We start from the raw sequence: 21,435 nt of genomic DNA, 5'->3' as shown, positions 1-21,435 counted from the left end.
GGTGTGGAATGCCCTGTCTGCAACAGTCGTAGACTCGCCAACATCAAGGGCATTTAAAGGGTCATTGGATAAACATATGGATGATAATGGAATAGTGTAGATGGGCTTTAGATTGGTTTCACAGGTCTGTGCAACATCGAGGGCCGTAGGGCCTATACTGCGCTGTAATGTTCTATGTCCAATGTTCTATGTAAACATCCCTGTGCAGTTATCAGGCACTTTACATGGCAAATAGAATACGGTCCCGTGAATAATCTTTCTTCTGTGATATTGATACTAAACACCTGATTTTATAGTCAAGGAACTGCTTGCAGAGCAAACTGAATCAATTAATTTGCTGCTGAAACTCTTATCCATGTATTTGTGATTTCTAGACGCAAAATTACTCCAATACACTCCTGCTAGCCTGCCATAATAATAATCTTTATTGTCACATGTAGGCTGACATTAACACTGCAATGAAGTTACTATGAAAAGCCCCTAGTCGCCACATTCCGGTGCCTGTTCAGGTACACAGAGGGAGAATTCAGAATGTTCAAATTACCGAACAGCACGTCTTTCGGGACTTGTGGGAGGAAACCGGAGCACCTGGAGGAAACCCACGCTGACACAGGGAGAACGTGCAGACTCCACACAGACAGTGACTGAAGCCGGGAATCAAACCTGGGACGCTGGAGCTATGAAGCAACATCGTCCACTTTCCATAATCCTAAATTCATCTAAAACACAGCTGCCCATATCCCAACTTGTACCAAGTCCCATTGACTCATCACTTATGACCTATGCTTATGACCTACAATGGCCTCTAGTTAACCATTGTCTGCCTCATATTATCCCTTTTCTGTCCCTGCAGGAGATGGATTGCCCAAAATCGCAGAGAGAGGGCTAAGACAGCGGAGATATGCTCGAACTAAGGATCATGACTCCTTTCGAAAAGTGGGCCATGAAGCTCACAGGGGAGGAGCAGAAGCAGGTTTGCACAGAGAGAGAGGTTGGCCTGTGACAGAAAAGTGAGGAGCCAGTGCACCTTCAACCAGATGACCAGTCCAAAGTGAGGTCTTTGATGTCCAAATCCTTGACCAGGCCATTTACTAAAATAATATCCCTTGCCTTGCAGGAACATCAAACAATGAGCCATGGCCATCAACAAGCAGAGCCTCTCCTTCCACCCTTGACAGCATCTCGGAGGAAATATTTGAGGTGGACACGAACGATGCATTGCAGCCAACAACTTTGCCATCCACCAGTGCTGAGACACATCTCGGTGGGTGAAAGCAGACAGGCTTCCAGGTCACTCTCTGGTGAGCACCACACAACTTCTGATGCACATCAGGTGGAGACAGGACCATCTCAGGGATCAGACAGTAGGAGGTCTGCTGCATCCCAGGATTCAACCAGGTCTCCTGTTTCTGGACACGTCCATCCCTCAGCTGCTGGAGATGCAGAGGCAGAGCTGGGAATACCATGATGGGTTATCTGCAACATTCCTGTGACTGCAAAGCCAAATGGAGGAGCCCCAAAGCTTTCAGTCACAGGCGATGTTGCCTGCATTGCATGGCACTCAGTCCATCGCTGCCAGAGTGACATCTGCAGAGGGAAGTCCAGGGCAAGATATCAAGATATTTGGCTTGCAAACTCCAAAGCCTGGTTCAGTCCTTGAGGATCATGACTGCGGGCTTTGAAACCATGGTGCAGACACTGGTGGGTCTCCAGGACTTGAAGTGCCAGATGACATTGTGGTTTCTGGAGCTCAATCCTGCTGCCCTTCCATCCCGTGGAGTAGCCCAGGGGCCCACGAGCATGTGGAAAAAGGAGGGACGAAGATGTGGAGACCCTCTACCGACTGTATTGAAGGACCCCCCCCCAGACTTGTCACGGTAACGGAAGCATATTTTCAGCAGCCTGATGCACCTCTCACAGTCCAAGTGGCACTGTCAGCCTCACTGTCCGGGTCTCTACTTTGGTCTCAAACCTCCGCACAGGCATCATCAGCCAAGACCTCAGCAGGTAACCCTTGTTCTCAGTGAGCCATTCCTGCAGCCTGGGGTGACCCTCGAGTATCCCAGGAATTTGAGACTGCCCAAGGAGGAAACTATCATGCACACTCCCTGGAAACCGTGCACATATGTGCATGATCTTCATTTGGTGGTCACGAACCAGCTGCACACTACAGGAATGAAAGCCCTTTTTGTTAATACTCATCACTCCCTGATGCCAGTGAGCTGATAGAGCTACATGACTGCTATTAATGGCACCCTCCATCTGTGACATACCTGCAATGGCAATGAATCCCTCTCTTCCTGATGGGCCTGGTCCAAATCGAAATTCATGTAGTCCGAGGCCCTGGCATAGAGTGCATCTATGACATCACAGATACATTTGTGGGCAGATGTCTGTGAAATGGCACAAAGATCACCCATTGAGCCCTGGAACGATCCCATGGCATGAAAGTTTTTAAAATATTTTTATTGAGGCATTTATATGTATATATACATTAAACACAACCATATCAAAAAACAATCAAACAGAATACAAATAACCAAAGAAAATAAATATTTAACACCCCACCATCCCACCTCCGGCTCTTCATCTCCCCTACCTCAATTTTTCTTTAACTACTTTCAAAGTAGTCGATAAGCGATTGCCATCTCCGGGCAAACCCCTTCCCGATTCCTCTCAAGGCGAACTTGATATTTTCCAACCCGAGGAGCCCGAAAACTATCCAGACGGCAGCTAGTCCCTGAGGTCGGCCCCGCTCCCCAACCGTTCGCCCTTTGGAAGTTCCTACCTCCGCCTGATATACCGGATCAGCAGTATGGTGTGGACCCAAAGGGTTTCCCAGCAGCCTCTTTACGAAAGTGCCCAACGAAGATGAGTTGTCTCTGGGATGGTGGAAGGTGTTGACAGCTGTGATGGGAAATCAGTGTCATCCTCAGACTCGACCTCCAGGGTGTCCTGGGTCACATCGTTGCTGGTCGGCACACGGAGGGGGGCGGGGGGTGCTCAGGTTGTGGCACTGGCTGGGGTAGGGTACCGACCCATCACCAGCAGGTCCTGCAAGACACAAGTCAAGACGCATGATTAGACCGTGGGCCGGGGGAGGGTGGGGGTGGTAAGAGTGAGGGTGGTGTGGGGGTGAGGGTGGTGTGAGGGTGGGGGTGAGGGGAGTGGGTGTGAGCGTGGTGGGGTGGTGTTGGGGAGGGAGATTGCTTCAGCATCGATGGGGGTTGCGGGTGGTCAGTGGAGCAAACGAGTAGGGACAAGGGTTGCCCGCGGAACGGGCACACATGATCCAGGGATTGGTATGATAGTGCCACAAGCGTTTGCCCTCCCCAGCGCATCCCCCCACCCCGCCTTTGCATGGCGGCCTCCCCCTACGGAGAGTAACCTTCCCACCAGCCGAGGGTCCCCCATCCCCCACCAAGCACTGGGGTGGCAAGCCCAGCGCCCCCGGGCTCTTTGACTGTGAGCAACTGTGGCTATTCACCCTCTTGGCTCCCCGCAGAAGCCCTTCTGCCAGGTTCACGTTTTAAAAAAGGAATACTAATCGGCGCCAGTGTAATCACTTGCAGGAGAGGCTGCTGAATCATGGGAGGCTGTTGGATATGGGGTGGCTCCCGTTAATTGTATGGAAATGGGGCTTAAGTGGTGATAATTGGTTTCTTGCCTTGCTAGGGCGGGATCCCAATTTTGCCTAAGGGATTTGACCATTTGCATCGCAACCTGTTTGAAGCCTTGAGCGGTTCTCGTTTTTTGCCTCCTCCGCTATTTACCGGCCTTGTTTCGCTTGTGCGAGAGTGCAACGAAGCCGGAGAAACGCTCCCATAGAGTAGAAGTTCCAAAAATCACAGATGAAGTTTAACACAGAGGGTGGAATCTCACCAAAAAATGGCAATGTGTCAGTTCTGGTGTTAAAAACGGTGCCGGCGGAATTTCTCACGGCCTTTTGAGCATCTTTGCCAAAGTAAAGTGAGTGGGTGTGGTTCACATCGTCACCCTGGTGGGGCAGGGCCTCTTAGAGCCAGAAACCGGCTTCAAACAGATCTGGGCGCCATCTTTAAAGGATGTCCTGGCCAGTGCTGCAGTCTAATGACACCCAGCCCACATCAAGGAGGTCTCTGTGACCCTCCCCACCCCCTCCAACCTTCAATGCCACCTCCTCCCTTGACTGACATTCATCGCCAGCATTCTTCATCCCCCCACCCACCCCAATGTTTACTCTCCCCCTTCCCCCCCAACCCACCCACCACACATGTACATGTTCCTCCCCACATGAACTCCCACTAGTGCCCAGCCCTGGCACTGGTCCCAATGCCCTGCATGTCCCTCTGCCCTTTCTGTACCTCCAGGGCTATACTTATCTCTGCAATCCCAGAGTGACACCCTCGACTGCCTCATGTTTGGCCAAACCTGTTGTAAATGACACTGGTGTGATATCATCCTGACACTGGATAAATATTCTGTAAAGGGGGATGATCTGGACTGAGTGTTCCCTAATGAGGTGCTAATGTATAAAAATGAGGTTGCCGGGTTGCCGTGGCACGACTCGCAATGCTACGTTGGAAAGATGGGGTATAAATTCCAGGACACAATCGTGCCGGATCGTTTTCGATTCTCTCCGAATTTTGAGCCTGCGCCAAGTTTCTCACGACAGAGACATTGCTCAAAATAGCCTCAATAGTTTCTTTCATAACCAAATTCCAGAAGCTTACCAATAGTAGCATCCACTCTCATATATATTACCTGAAGTTCAATAAATAAAAGACAAGCACACTATAAAATTTATATTTTTTCTGCTAACAAAGTTGCTTTACAAACTTCAGGAAAAGGAAAGAAACGTTTAACTTGGACATTTTCACAAAGATGTTAGAAAACATATTGTTTCAATGGAGATAAATCAAATTGTTCAAAATGATTGCAGTAGCAAGTCTTGCCATGAGAGAGCACTATTACCACAGTATAGAACATTCCAACGAGCGTGGTATTTCTAAATGGCAATGTGCAAAATAATGCAGGGTTCAAAATTAAGTGCATGAAACAGAGTCCACTATTACTTGAGTACAAAAAACATTTGGTTTTAGTTTTTTTTGGGGGGTGGCAGGGTGACGCTATGGTTAGAACATTCTCCCCCTGTCTGCTTGGGCCTCACCCCCACAACCCAAAGATGTGCAGGGGAGGTGGATTGGCCACACTAAATTGTCCCTTAATTGGAAAAAGAAAAATTGGATATTCTAAATTTATTTTAAAAAGTTTTTAGTTTTTTTTCTTAAAGAAATTTAGTTGCCATGATAAGAAAACCTTGTTTTCCCAAATTTTATTTAGCTCTTTTAGTCCAGGGGGGAAACTGTTTATGCTTTCCATTATTAGTTAGAGTTTCAGGATTCATTTTCAAAATTCATAGCTCAAAAACATTGCAATTGTCATTTCAATTTTTCTGAAACTCAGTGGGCAGCTAAAAACATTCTGAAATAACAAACTGACTCTTTAATGAAAACAAAGCCTTCAATTTAACAAGAAGCAGAGAGTAGGCATTAATGTGTATTTTTCTGGTTGGCACAGTGTAACGGGTAGTGTGCCACAGTTTATATAATTACAATTTTTATAAATGAGTTGGATGAAGGGATTAAAGAGAGGGTTGCCAAATTTGTTGATGACACAAAGGTAGGAAAGTGAGTTGTGATGAGGACATAAGGAGGCTACGAAAAGGCATGTGTGAGACCACATCTGGAGTACTTTGTTTTATTAATTTACGTGATGTGGGCGTCACTCGTGAGGCCAGCATTTATTGCCCATCTCTAGTTGCCCTTCAGAAGGTGGTGGTGAGCTGCCTTCTTGAACCTCTGCAGGCCTTGAGGTGTAGGTACACCCACAGTGCTGTTAAGGAGGGAGTTCCAGAATTTTCGACACTGAATCCAGCGACATTGAAGGAATGTTGATATATATCCAAGTCAGGGTGGTGAGTGACTTGGGGAGCAACCTCCACGTGGAGTGGTTCCTAGGTATCTGCTGCTCTTGTCCTTCTAGATGGTAGTGGTTGTAGGTTTGGAACGTGCTGTCTAAAGAACCTTGGTGAGTTACTGCAGTATATCTTGTAGATGGTACACATAGCTGCCATTGTTTGTCGGTGGTGGAGGTCTGAATGATTGTGGGAAGAGGAGCATTCAAGCGGGCTGCTTTGTTTTGGATGGTGTCCAGCTTCTTGATGTATTTGGAACTGCATTCATCCAGGCAAGTGGAGAGTATTCCATTACACTCCTGACTTGTGCCTTGTAGATGGTGGACAGGCTTTGGGAGGTAAGTTACTCACCATAGGATTCCTAGCCTTTGACCTGCCCTAGTAACCACAGAATTAATATGGCTAGTTCTGTTCAGTTTCTGATCAATGGTAACCCCCAGGAAGTTGATAACGGGGGGTTCAGCAATGGTAATGCCATTGAATGTCAAGGGGCGATGGTTAGATCCTCTCTTGTAGGAGATGGTCACTTGTGTGGCACAAATATAACTTGTTACTTGTCAGCCCAAGCCTTGATATTGTCTAGGTCTTGCTGCATTTGGACATGGACTGCTTCATTATCTGAGGAGTCGCGAATGGAGCTGAACATTGTTCAGTCATCCGCAAACATCCCCACTTCTGACCTTATGATGGAAGGGAGGTCATTGATGAAGCAACTGAAGATGGTTGGGCCAAGGACACTACCCTGAGGTACTCCTGCAGTGATGTCCTGGGGCTGAGATGATTGACCTTCAATCACCACAACCATTTTCCTTTGTGGCAGGTATGACTCCAACTAGTGGAGAGTTTTCCCTCCGATTCCCATTGACTCGAGTTTAGCTAGGGCTGCTTGATGGCATACTCGGTCAAATGCTGCCTTGATGTCAAGTGCAGTCACTCTGACTCCATTGTGTACAGTATTGGTCACCTTATTTAAGGAAGGATGTAAATGTGTTTGAAACATTCAGAGGTGGAGTACCAGATGCACAGGTTGCCTTATGAGGAAAGATTGAGCAGGCTAGGTTTGTATCCTCCGGAGTTTAGAAGAGTAAGAGATGACTTGATTGAAACATGTTGTCGTGGTGGTTGTGGAGAGGATAGATCCTCTTGTGGGAAAATTTAGAACTAGGGCATCACTGTTTAAAAGTAAGGGGTTACTCATTTACAATGGACATAAGAAGAATATTTTTCTCTCAGAGGGTCGTGAGACTTTGAACTCTCTTACCGAAAAGGCAGTGGAAGAAAATTCTTTGAATATTGTTAAGGCTGGGGTGTATAGATTCTAGGTAGGCAAGGGCTGATCGATTATTGAGGGTAAGCAGGATCAGATTTGAGGTTACTATCAGATCAGGTATGATTTTATTAAATGGCAGAGCAGGCCCGAGGGCCCAAATGGCCTACTCCAGCTCCGTGTTCTTATGTTTGTTTATCATAATTCAAATTAATTTGCACCACTAACATAAATTAATCAGATCATTGTGCAGCAGTACTGACTGCAAAGAGAACTTCCATTACATTCAAAGCAAATACATTTTTAACAAGGTCAAAGAGCAGAATATATTTTATTTCACAAATTGTAACTTGACTGTAAATACAATTTAATGTAAGCGAAGGTTCATCAACCTGTACTTTATTTGCTCACTGAGCAATCCAACATCTCAACTGAGTTTAAATTACTTGAATTAATTCAATTAATTTAATGCATGATGAAAATGAGGCTAACAGCAGCAAAAATACATTGACAAAATTCTTGATTTTAGTTGAGGATTTAAAATGAAGAAACTGTAACTTCTCTTCATAATGCCTCTATTTTTCTAAATATTTTTTTTTTAATGATTTACAACCATGGGACAAATCTGTATTTTCCCTATGAATATAGGCAATTATATTCTGTGCGTTGCTGGACTAGGTGCTTTTTTACTCTACACAGTTCATGACATAACCTGCACTGCAGAATGTTTCCCATAGTAACAGTTGTCAAGGCAATCAGAACAAGGCTCTTTCCAGCTTTGTCAAGGGTCTCAAGGTTTCTATGTTCAACAAAAACAAAATCTATATCGTATTTTCAGACTCATGGTAATTTCAGGACGTCTTGCTAATAATTTAAATTAGTTGAATGAAAGCACAGTGTTGTTTTGTTCAAACATTCTAGTGTTTTATATGCAACCATCTTATATGAAATAAACCCACAATAAGAATTAGCATCTTGTTTGTGTAATATTTATCTATTGTGGCCGAAAGATTTAACTAATTAAATTATATGCCTATTTCATCAATGTATAGATTTCCGATATTAACGTTCTTTAATATGGTCAGTAAGTCAGTTAAAAACCTCAAACAGCTGTCTATTTATCATTCAGCATCAAAAGTTTCAAAGTTCCATAGCCTCAAAAGATTTTTTTTTTGGGGGAGGGTGGGGGGGAAGTATAATCTTGTGAACATATTGTGATCCCTAACCCACATTAAATGCAAGGTGAGGCATCAGGCATGGACAACATGCCTTTATAATATGTATTCTTGAATGGGATTTGAGCACCGCTAGCTAGACCAGCATTTATTATCCATCCCTAATTGCCCTTGAGAAGAAAGTGATGGTGAGCTGTTTTCATTGTTAGAGTCCTTCCTTCTGATTTCCCTTTGTTCCCATTTCTTCTTTTAAAAATGTTTTTATTGGGGTTACTGGTATACATGAGAAATATAAATACAAACAGAACAATGAGAATTTTGCAAGGGAGCTCCTAGGCAGTACCCTTTAAGTTAAAATGATTTACATCAAGATCGGTTTTAACTATTTACATGGAATTTTCACACAGCCTCTTCTTTCCGTTCTTTCGCCCTTCGTCCTTTCCTTGCAGTGTTTGCTGTGGCCGTTGTGGTCCCCTGTGTATCACTCCCCGCTGGTTTTCCCCTCGCTTTTCTCCCGCCTGGTTCCGATTGTTGTTTCTCCTTCCCTCCCCAGCCCTCCCCGTGACTCCTGGCTCTCCTGTTGGGTTTGGTTGCACTTTCCTATTTCCCTGGTCCCCCCCACCCCCCCACACCCCCCAATCACCACCTTTCTTCCCTTCTGTGTTGTGACAAGTCTCCCTTTATCCTTGGCTACTTAGTTATTGGCCACAAACATGTCTTGGAACAACTGAGTGAATGGCTCTGATGTTCTGTGGAGGCTCTCTTCCGACCCATGGATGGCGAATTTGATTTTCTCCATTTGGAGAAATCCGACAGGTCAGACAGCCAGTCTGCAACTTTAGGTGGTGCTGCTTACCGCAGGATTCCTCGGCGGGCGATCAGGGAGGCAAAGGCGGGGGCGTCGGTCTTCCTCCCCATGAAGAGATCTGGGTGTTCTCATACCCCAAAGTCTGCCACTCTCGGGCATGGCTCCACCCTCAACCACACCACTTTGGACATTGCCTCGAAGAAGGCTGTCCAGTACCCAGTGAGTCTGGGCAAGACCAGAACATGTGGGCGTGGTTGGCCGACCTCCTTGGCACCGTTCACAACTGTCCTCCACCTCCGGGAAGAAACTGCTCATTCGGGTTCTGGTCACGTGGGCTCTATGTACCACTTTCAGTTGTGTTACGCACATGTGGAGAATGAGTTGACCCTGTGCAGTGCTTCCTTCCAGAATCCCCACCCTCTTTCAAACCCCAAGTCCTGCTCCCACTTCTCCTTTGTCTTGTCAGTTGGGTGTCAGGCCTCCCTATCAGTTGTCCGTACATGTCGTTACAGTTCCCTTTGCCTAAAATACATCCAGCAATTCCTCTAGTAGTGACTGTTGTGGCGGTCGTGGGTAAGCCTTTGTTTCTTTTCGCAGGAAGTTTTTAAGCTGCAGGTACCTTGATCTGCACCCTCCCTACCAGGGAGAGTGGGAGTGTGTTCCGTCTGTGCAGGTCCTTTTTAACGTCCTCTGTCAGACTAGTGAGGTTCTATTTGTGGATCCCTATCCAGTCGTGGGCGATTTGGATCCCCAGGTAGCAGACTACGCCTCTAAGCAGTGGATTTAAGTTGAGGTAGCCTGCTAGTCAGGACAGTATGTTACAGGATTTGTTTTTTTCTCGAGGTAAAAACAGACTCGTCAGCGCTGAGGGAATCTTAAGAACCAGCTTTAGAGGAAGTCGGTCGATTGGCTGACTGGCAACCTGTGGGTTGGCCAGGAGCAGTGTTCTGGCTGACAACAGTCAGTGATTAGTTCCTGTGAGCTGCTTCTGTACGAGCGGGGGAGAAATGATTGGACTTTGAATGAAGAAGGAGCTCTCTCTCTGCTGAAGTAAAGGACTGCTTTACTGTTCCAAAACCAGAGTACCTGACTCATCCTGACTATATAATTGAATTGATCTTGAATCTACAAAGAAACCAGACAGCCTTGCCAGTGAAAACCATCTCAAGCTTAGAAGAAAGAAGCATCAAAGCGAAAGCTTGAACTCCTGAAAGACTTTAACTGATGACAATCATAGTGCATCAGAGATCTTTCATCCTTTTGACTTTATCATCAGTTTTTCTTCTCTCTCCGCCACCTTGCCCTCTAAGACATGTGTGTGTTTGTGTGTATATAGAGTGAGGCATGATGGAAAGTGGGGGGTTGGGTAAGGGGCATTAGGTAGTCAGTTACATTTTTTTCAGTTTAGTTATATTAGTGTTAAATAATAAAATGTTATATGTGTTAAATTTACAAAACTGGTGACTGCAGTTTATTGGGCTCAGCCAAGATCCTCGGGTATTTTAAAATAACATTAACTTTATTTTGTGTTGCGACTCTGGGTCAAGTCGAATTGGAATTAACTGCGCATTAGACTAGGGAATTGTGACATCTTGAACTGTTGCAGTCGATGTGCTGTAGGTACATACACCCATAGAATTGTTAGGAAGAGAGTTCCAGGATTTTGACCCAACAACAATGAAGGATCAGCGAAGCAGTTCCATGCCAGAATGGGGTGTGGTTCGGGGAGGTAACTTGCAGTTGGTGGTGTTCCCATGTATCTGCTGACCCTGTCCTTCTGGGACATGATTCTGGGCCCTGATTATCTGTACACAATTTCTATAAATGAAATATCAGTAGTACAATGCTCTGCTTTCCCAGACTGACAGACAGAAAAGTTACCATTAAATATAACTTCTCAATTTCCAGTTAACATAATTTTTTTTGTATTGGAATTCTTCTCAATCCAACAAAAAATTGTATATTTTAAATCTGATATATGTACAATAATATTAACCATTGGTCTATTTTATACTATTTTATCCTTGCGTTAAAAAAATGTATATCATGTTCTGGTCTTCCTGTGCTATTTACCTTGCCTAACCATAATGTTGATGGGTGATTTCCTCCGAGACATATGGCAAACCTCTGCGGTTAGTCACTAAGAAAGCGGCAGAAATATTCTTGGTTGCACCATCCATACCCGTCCAATTCTTTCCCCTAGCTTTCCCAGCTGCCCAGTCAAATTCTGGGAGTCCATGGGCTGGATTCTCTGTTTTTGGGACTATGTCCCCACACCGTCGTGAAAACTGTGGTCTTTTACACCAGTAAAACTGGCATCAAAAGACCACAGATTCAACATCTTGCGGGGGGCTAGTGGACAGCTGTCATAGAGCTCGCAGCTCCAGCTGCCGATACAGCCCACCGCACCTCCGGTCAGAGGTCGTGCATGCGCACGGTGGCAGCCTCCAGCCGTGCTCCATGGCGGACTCAGCCCATGGACCTGGACCGCAGAAATAGTGCCCTGCATTAGCCGCTCGCCCACCACGGACCACCCGCACACATAGCCCCCAGTCTCGAATGAACCCCCCTTGCCCTCCAATCGCCCTTCCCTGACTTTGGCAGCCCCAGACCAAGTTCGCAGCCGCCACGCGAGTATCACGGATAGTGGGACCTTGTTAGAACCATGCCGTTGGGAAATCAGCCGGTTGGTTATGGGGAATCGCGGGCTGGCCTCAGGCCTGAGGTGGTGGATACTCAGCGCGGCGTACTTCGCGAGCACGCCGATTTTCGGGGGGTGGAGAATTGCGAAACCGGCTCCAGACCCAATTTCGTGTGCAAAACTGGATTCTCCGCTCCGTCGCCGAATGCAATTGCGGCGTCGGGTTGCGGAGAATCCAGCCCAAGCTGTGGTTGTAGACCAGAGTAAGAAGTGTATAAATGTTCTCCTGTACTTCTGATGTGTATATACATTCAATTTCAAGTCACAAGAAGGAAACCTGTGAATCCTATATCAGTCATATATGAAAGGAGCAAATAATATAACAGGCAGGAATGGAGGTAGGCTTTGGAGGGGGATGAAATGGCATGAACATTTCCACAATGACAGGATGATGGGGAGGTTCAAGGGTTACAGAGAGAAGGCGCACAGTGATGCTGGGAGCAACAAAGGTGATGGGGACAAAGTTGAAGGTGACAGGGGTAGAGTGGAGGGCCACGTGTTGCAAAGCAAGGATAACTCACACACTGGAACTGACCATTTTCCAAATTCATTTGTGGATGCCAGTAATGCAGATCCAAGTAGGTGGATGCCAGTGCGGCGTGGGTGGAGTTTTAGGAGAAAATGGGCGGGATTTAGCAGTCATGTTAGCCTTGGGCGCAAATCCCAACATGGCCACTGGATCTTACAAGAGGCCAAAAGCAGGATTTGCGTCGGCAAGAGGCCCTCTCTAATGACGCAATCAGGTACAAGCCCAGGAAGGGTGACATAGCTTCTGGAGTAGCTGTCCATGACATCAATGAGATATCGGAATGATGAAGCCGGACAAAGAAGGGTGCCTGTTAGCTTTGTCTATTTCCGAGAGGAAGTGAAATTTTAAAAGGGAGAAAAACGGTCCATGACTGAACAAAGAAGTCAAGGAAAGCATAAAGAGAAAATGTAGCGCATACCATACTGCAAATGCGAGTGATAGGCTGGAGGATTGGGAGAATTTAAGGTTCAGCAAAAGCCTACTAAAAAAAGCTAGGAGAAACTATGAAAGGAAACAAGCAGAAACATTTTTTTTTAAATGTTTTTATTCAAGGCATTTTCACATATACAAAAGGATCAAAAGAAGAACAAAACAATTCAGTAAACAACCAACATCCATACCCCATCTGCTCCCCTGCGCCAACCCCACCTCACATCCTGCCTTCCCCATTTTAACCCCCTTGCCTCACACCGCTGACCCCTCAAACCTCCTTAAAGAATGGCTTACACTTCTGGCTGAACACGTCTGCCAACCCCCTCAAAGCGAACTTGACCGTCTCCAACCTCAGGAATTGTGCCAGGTAGCTCACCCACACTCCTGCTTTAAGTGGTTCAGAGTCCCGCCACCCAAGCAAAATCCAGGCTATCAGAGAAGCAAAGGCCAAAACATCGGCCTCTCTCACCCCTTGGAATGCCTGATCTTCCGATACCCCAAATATCTCCACCTCTGGACTCGGCACCATCTCCACACCCAACACCTCGGATATCACATCTGAGAATCCCTGCCAGAACCCCTTTAGTCTCGGACACGCCCAGAACATGTGGACATGCTTCGCGCACTGCCCACACCTACCCTCTACCTCCTCAAAGAACCTACTCATCCTCGCCACTGTCATTTGAGCCCTATGCACCATCTTAACCTGGATGAGGGTTAACCTCGCACATGACAAGGATGCGTTTACCATTCGCAAGGCCTTCGCCCATGTCTCGGCCCCCACCTCCCCTCCCAGCGCCTCTTCCCATTTCCTCTTCATATCCCCCACCAGAGCTCCCTCCCACTCCATTAACTCCTTTAGACATCTGGCACCTTCCCTAAACCTATTTTGTCCTTTGACAGCACCTTGTCCTGCAACCCCAGGGGAGGCAGGCAAGGAAAGGACAGCACCTCTCTCCTTACCAAGTCCGGAACCTGCAAGTACCAAAAGCCATTACCCCATGGCAGTTCATGCACTTCCTCCGAGTCCGCTAGTCCCCCAAATTTTCCCCCTATGAACAAGTCGGCAAAGCCCTCAAGCCCTGCCTGCGCCACCCCCTAAACATCACATCCAAACCCCAGCGACGCAAACCTATGGTTAATATAGAGCAACATCCACACTGAGGGCCCCGTCCAGCCCCAAATGCTGCCTCCACTGCCCCCACATCGTTAGTGCCGACACCACCACTGGCCGGTGAAACAGTAAAGGCGCCAACAACATAACCGTCAAACAGGACTCCTACACGATGCTACCACTACCCGCCTCCTCTCCGACCCCTCACCCATGGCCCATTTCCTTACCATAGCAATGTTTTCTGCCCCATGATAGTCATGACATTTGGCAATGTCAGCCCCCCTCCCCCACCTTGATCCCGCTCCGAGAAAGCCCGTCTGACCTGGGGGGGGGTCTTCCCCGCCCACACAAACCCAGAGAGCAACCCATTAACCTTCCTAAAACATGACTTGGGAACATAGATTGGGCGGTTCTGAAACACAAACAAAAACCTCTGCAGCACCGTCATATTCACTGTCTGCACCCGCCTGCCAGTGACAGCGGCAACACATCCCACCTCTTAAAGTCCACCTTTATCTGCTCCACCAGCCAAGCAAAGTTCAGTTTATGCAACTGTGCCCAACTCCGCGCCACCTGGATACCCAAATACCAAAACTCAACCCCACCACCCTCTGCCTCCTACACGTCGCTCTTTCCCATATTCAATTTGTATCCCGGAAACCAACTAAAATCCCCCAGAATCTCCATGATGCCTCCAATGCTGTCCACTGGGTCTGAAATATACAATAACAGGTCATCCGCATACAATGAGATGCTATGCTCAATGCCACCTCGCTCAATCCCACTCCAATCCCTCGATGCCCTAAGCACCATTGCCAGCAGCTGTATCACCAAGGTGTAAAGCAACAGGGGGCACCCCTGCCTTGTCCCACAATGCATACCGAAGTACCCCAAACTCACTCGGTCCATCCGCACACTCATGCCCGCCGCCTTATATAACAGCCGGACCCAATCCACAAATGCCTGTCCGAACCCGAAACGCCTCAGTACCTCCAACAAAAACATCCACTCCACCCGATCAAATGCCTTCTCCGCATCCATCGCCACCACTACCTCCACCTCCTGCCCCTCCAAAGGCATAATTATTACATTGAGTAGCCTCCTCACATTCGCCAACAACTGACATCCCTTCACAAAACTCGTCTGATCTTCGCCTATCACCCTTGGGACTCGGAGCTCAATTTGTGATGCCAACACCTTGGCCAATAACTTGTCATCCACATTCAATGGTGATATCAGGCGGTACGACCCACACTGCTCCAGGTCCTTATCCTTCTTTAAAATTAAAGAGATGGAAGGCTGTGACAATGTAGGGGTGAGATTCCCCCCTCTCCCTTGCTTCGATATATGCCCTCACAAGCAGTGGCTCCAGGTCTTACCCAAACTACCAGGTACCCTTCCAACCCCGGAACCTTCCCTGCCTGCATCGTCCCCATACTATCCATCACCTCCCACAGCCCAAATGGGACCCCCAGTCCCTGAACCTACTCGTCCTCCAATTTGGGAATCTCTAACCCATCCAGGAACCGCTACTTTCCCTCTTCTCTGTTGGGGGATCCGATTCCTAAAGCCTCCAATAAAACATCTTAAACACCCCATTCACCCCCCTCCAGGTTCATCACCACCTTGCCCTTATCATCCCTAACTCTACAAATCTCCCTTGCTGCCATTTTCTTTCTCAACTGATGAGCGAACATCCTGCTCGCCTTTTATCATACTCAACTCCCTTGCCACTGCCAACACCCTCAATGATTTGGGACTCGACCGGTCCAAGCGCGGATCTATGACGATGTTAAAATCCGCCCCCCATCCATAATCAACCGATGCGAGTCCATGTATGGAATCTTCCCAAATACCCGCCTCATAAAGTGCACATCATCCCAATTCAGGGCATCCCATCGGCCCACACTGGCATCCCCTCCAACTTCCCACTCATCATCACAGATTTCCTCCCGGATCGGCCACTGCACTTCCCACCTCAAACGCAACGCGCTTAATAACCACCACCACCACCCACCCCCCCTCCTCCTCCCCACGCCCACCACCCCCCCCCCCCTCACCCCCTCATCTTTATATCCAGCCCTGAATGAAACACCTGCCCCATCCATCCCTTCCTCAACCTTGTCTGCCGCCCCCCCCCCCCCCCCCCCCCCCCAGCTTCTGGTGCGTCTTCTGCAAAAAAGCCACGCCTGCCTTCAAACTCCTCAGATACTGAACACACGCAACCATTTAACTGACCCATTTAAGCCCCTCATGCCCTCCAGCCTGGTTGGGGAACTACTCGCGCCCTTCCCTGCCAATCAGGCGCATCCCTTTCTGGGCCAGCCCTCGGCCCACGTCACTCGACGCTCCAGGTCTGCTTCCGGTTGTCCACAGTCATCGATCCTTTCCCAACTGCGCCACACCAGCCACACCCATGTCAGCAACCCTCCTGCCCACCCTCAAACAAAGAACCAACCCATCCCCCCACCCATGCCTTCCTCTTGGCACACCTGACTTCAGTCCCATTAACAAGTCTGCCAAGCTAGCATGGTGGCCCATGCAGTAGGCCTCCAACCACTCTTCCTTTCTCCACTTCCCCCCGCCCTCCACCGACCAACCCAACCGTCAAACTCAAAAGAATTACATAAGGCACATTCACCATCGTTGCTCCCCCATGAGAACCTACCCCAGAAAGCCCACACCAAATGTTTTAAAAAGCACACAAAACTCCTCCAAAGTTCAATGCCGTCATACTCCTCCCAGTCCACTGTCTCTCAAAAATTCCATTGCCTCCTCTGGCATGTCAAAATTAAAATCTTGTTTCTGGGAAGTGATAAACAAGTGGGCTGGATACAATACCCCAAACTTCACCCCCTTTTGAAAGGGGGCATACTGAATCCAATTAAACCCGCCCTCCTCTTTGCCAGTTCTGCATCAAGGTCCTGGTAGACCTGCAACTCACTACCTTCCCGGGTATATTTCTTGGTCTGCCTCGCCAGTCGAAGGATCTTCTACTTGTCCAGAAAGTGGTGCAACTGCACCACCATCGCCCTCAGCGGTTAGTCCGCCTGCGGCCTCCTCCTCAGCGCTCTGTGTGCTAGGTCCACAGAGATGGCGGAGGCACTGAACCAATGTTTTGTCTCTGTCTTCATGGTAGAAGACAATAAAACATTTCCAAATTGCAAAGGAACTTGGAGCAATCACCATCACTAGGGAGACAGTATTGAATAAACTGATGGGATTAAGGGCAGATAGATCTCTGGGACCTGATAGTCTGTACCCTAGTGTATCAAGGGAGGTTGCAGAAGAGATAGTGGATGCATTGGTTATGATATTTCAGAATTCCCTGGATTCTGGAAGGGTCTCAGTGGATTGGAAACACGTTCAAAAAGGGAGAGAGGCAAAAGTAGGAATCTATAGACCAGTTATCTTGACCGCTGTGGTGGGAAAGTTGCTGGAATCAATCATTAAGGAGGAGAGCTGTTATGTTCTATGATCTATGACTGGACATTTGGAAAGGCAAAGCTCAATCCACCATTGTCAGCATGCTTTTATGAAGGGTTGACAAGCTTGTTTGAGTTCTTTGAGGAAGTCGCCAGCAAGGTGGATAATGGGAAACCTGTGGATGTGATATATCTAGACTTCCAGAAGGTCTTTGATAAGGTGCTGCATAAAGGATTGATCCAGAAGGTGAGATCGCAGGGGATTGGGGGCAGAGTACTAGATTGGATTAAAGATTGGCAGACTGACAGAAACCAGAGGGTTGGGATAAATGGGTCCTTCTATGGCATGCGAACTGTAACTAGCAGGGTGCCGCAGGGTTCAGTCCTCAGACCTCAACTGTTTACAATCTGTATAAATGTAAGCAAGGACAGAATGTCCTTGTGGGAGCAGAATGTCCAGAATGTAGCAAAATTTGCGGATGATACTAAAAAATGTTAGAAAGCAGGCAGTGAGGAGGAGATAAAGATTTTACAGACAGATATGGATAGGCTCGGATATTGGGTCATTAGCGGGCCTGACACCCTATTCTCTGGGGCCTCACCCAGACCCACACCCCCTCACTGTCCACATTGCCAAACCGCCCACCTACATACCCCTCCGTTATACATACCTGCGGCGCCATGAGCTGGGGGCCCTGGGTTGGCAGCGGGTCTGGTCCATGAGATGGAAGATGATGACAACCTGCTCTGCGATGAGCTCTGGTGCTCCACATCGTATGACAACGACTGACACATGCCCACAGTAGCACCTTCCACCTGGGTGATCCCTACAAGTGAGCTGGCTAGTCCATCATATGGCCTTGTCAAATCCCTGGCTGCTGGAGACGGTCGGGGCACCGGGGGGGGAGGGGGTGGGGGTGGCAGAACAGAAGCTGGGGAGCACAGCCCTCCCACAGGGTCTTGTGGTCACCACACCCCCGCCCGGACCAGCCCATCCCCACACCGATCAGACAGAGCACCGAGGCAGGTTTCAACTGTGTTAACAGGTGTTTATTGTGCAGAAATGTATACACAGTCTGTGCCCTAGCCCCTATAACTAAACTGTGCCCTGCACTCATGCCAACCTAACTGGTGTCTAACTTCCTGGCCTTACGGGCCTAACACCACCCACGCCTAGGTGGCTTCCCAGATGGTACAGCAGGAGTGGAAGCGGCCTGCTGTGACCCCTGCCCTGCGACAAGGGTCCCCGTTGGCGCACATGTCCTGGGGCGACCCGGCTTGGATGTGCCCGGCCGCTGCTCGGGTGTCCCAGGTGGCATGGATCCATGCTATTCTGCCCGCTACCCAACAGAAGCACCAGGGACAGGAGGGGGGAGGGAGTCCGAGGTGCTGCGGTGTTCCGGCACCTCCCCATGCAGGAGTTACCTGCAGGTGCCCCATCACCTCCTCCTCCCTCGGAGTGCCCAATGGCCCTGGAGCTATTCCATGGGGGGAGGGGGGGGTTGCCATCCCCTGAAGCTCCCCTGCCACCTGGCGCTGCCAGTCCTGGAAGCCCTCTCTGGTCTCGACCAGGTACTGCACCATATTACTCTGCGACTGTGCCACATCAGCCATTGACTGGGCCACCTCCCTCTGCGCAACACCAGCCAGCATCTGGGCAATGCCGCCAACGTTCTCACCCATGGCCTGCTGTGACTGGGCCATGCTGAGGAGCGCCGCAGCAAAGGTGGTTTCCTGTGAGAGGGCTGCCCTGTCCTGAGCCTTGGCCACCGCCTGCATAGAATGCCCCAGGCCTTGGGCACACTGATCCATATCCAAAACCGTCGCCCCAATGCCTCCACTGCGGATGCCACCATGCAATGTCGGCCTGGGTGGCACACATGACCGGCATCACCTCCTCCTCCTGCATGCGGATGGGCTCCTCCACCTGCGCCTGCAGGTGCTGGATGCCTGTCGTCATCCCCTCTTGTGGTTCCTGGCTCTCTGACTGTATCTGCACTGTGACTGGGACTGGATGTTCCAGACGCCCGGGTCCCATCTGGATGGCAGCTGGTTCCTGGGCCGGCCTGCCCACCGACCATCCGGCCCCTCGGCTGCTCCTACCTCCACCTGTTGTACCGGATGCAAAGTGTGATGCGCACCAGATAGTGTCCCAGGAGCCTCTTCACTAATGTGCCCAACCGAGGTGATAGTCTCTGGGAGGTGGAGGGTGTAGGAGACAGCTGAGATGAAAGGTCCGTGTCATCCTCTGATCCGAGCTCCGGGGTGTCCTCAGTCTCGGGCGGAGGGCTGGTGTTTGGGCTGCTCTCCACGTCTGTGCACGGCCGGCTTGGGGGCACCGGCTTTGGCACTGACTGGGGGCGGGGGGGCTCCGGATGGACCTGCCCCAACCCTGTAAGACACAAGATGACATGTATGCTGCAACAGTGGGCTGGGGGGGGGTAAGTGGGAGGGGGTTGAGTCGGGTGAGGGGGTAAGGGGGGTGAGGGGGAGGGGGGAGGGGGTGCGGGTTGAGTGCGGTGAGGAGGGTGCGGGTTGAGGGGGGTAAGAGGTGAGGGTGTGTGGGTAGAGGGGGGTGAGGGTGGTGGTCCCCACATGTGTCATGGGGATGCGCAACTAAGCGGGGTCTCACTTGCTCACCCGCCGCAAAACTCTGCTTTGGCGACTTCCCTTTCCTCTGGGCTGCCGAGCACAACTAGTGCCTTCTCCTGGGTGGTGGGGGGGGGGACACAAACAATGACACCATAAGACCGTCCAACCCATGCAGCCCAAGGGTTGGGTAGATGGTGGCCTCAGTGGCCAGGGCACCCAGCCATGGGTGCTGGCATGTGGGGCAAGGTGGGGGTTTGTCCATTCCCCTGGGGTGAGGGGCTGGGATACGAGTGTGTGTATGGGGGGGGGGGGGGGGGTTAGTGCCAGGGGCACGGAGCAGCCAACTCACCTTGGTTGCCCTGAGGAGGTTGTGAAGTTTCTTCCGGTACTGCATGCCAGTCCAGACGACGTTGCCCATGGTGCTGACCGCCTCTGCCACCTGCGCCCAGACACGGCGAATGGCAGCTCCTGCCGGCCTTCCTCCTGAGCCGGGCTACGGGGTCATCCTTCTCTCCTCCACGGCGTCCACGAGGGTGTCCAGCTGCTGATGTGCAGCAATCACGGACCCGGCGAATCCGGCAGTTTTCCATGCAATTAATTGCATTCCATGTGGCCAAGCTGCAGCCCATTTAAAGTAGCTTAAGCGGTGCAGCTGTTGCACCATTTGTTTCTGTCGTTAAACAGCATGGTTCCCACCATCTCAAAATCGAAGAATCCTGCCCCCAATCCTTTTTGCATGATGAGGATTGCGAGGAGAATTGGGCCATCGAGCTGCCATTTTTAGCAGGCAGCCCGATAGCGAGGTCCTGCGGATGTCTGGGCCCCCTCCCCACAATGCAATTCAGCCCTCCATCACAGCGCAATTCAACACCCCCACCCCCAGGGATTTTCTGGCTCGACCCCCCCTCCCCCTGCAGTACTGGGGGTCACCCGACCCCTTTACACCACCTCCCCATCGCAACCCCTTAACTAAACAGACCCTCCAGAAATTCTTTAATTAAAGAGAGCCGCCCAAGACCCCTGAATTAAAAAGACCCCTCAGAGACCACCTAATTAAAGAGACCCCCCCAGAGACCCGCCAATCAGGAGACACCCCCAGAGATCCCCAAGGATAGAGACCACTGTCTGGAAGCCCCCAGAAGAAAGACCCCTATTTGGAAGATAGAGAACAGTCCAGACAGAGGCAGTGAAAAGAAAATCACTGCTTTAAAATTCACCTGTGTAGTACACCTGCTGGCTCAGGCAGAAGAAGCAGCACCTGTAAATTCCTTGAACGGGAAAAATAGTCAGCTGGGTTTAAAGACACTCAGATTGTTGGGCTGGATTCTCCCAAAATGAGGTTAAGTGTTGACGTCGTCGTGAAAACCGCAGAGTTTCGCGACGGCGTCATCGGGCCTCCAGGTGGAGCAATTCAACGGCCCACAAGGGGCTAGCAC

At 49.5% G+C, this 21,435-nt stretch overlaps 1 protein-coding gene across 4 annotated transcripts in view; it reads right to left on the bottom strand.

Moving 5' to 3' along the window:
• The window catches only part of zbtb41 (zinc finger and BTB domain containing 41), a 153,285-nt gene that overhangs the window by 67,431 nt on the left and 64,419 nt on the right, over positions 1–21,435 (bottom strand). For all 4 annotated transcript variants that reach the window (XM_038794872.1, XM_038794870.1, XM_038794875.1 and 1 more), the window contains 2 exons: positions 2,789–3,054; positions 2,274–2,393 (listed from right to left, as the gene is read on the bottom strand). The gene's annotated coding sequence lies outside the window, so the exon portion shown is untranslated. The remainder of the gene's footprint in view (positions 1–2,273; positions 2,394–2,788; positions 3,055–21,435) is intronic.

The sequence above is a fragment of the Scyliorhinus canicula genome, chromosome 4, assembly GCF_902713615.1.
Source record: "Scyliorhinus canicula chromosome 4, sScyCan1.1, whole genome shotgun sequence".
Classification (NCBI taxonomy): Eukaryota; Metazoa; Chordata; class Chondrichthyes; order Carcharhiniformes; family Scyliorhinidae; genus Scyliorhinus; species Scyliorhinus canicula.
Note: the sequence above shows the minus strand (reverse complement) of the source record. Positions and strands in the feature narration are given on the sequence as shown.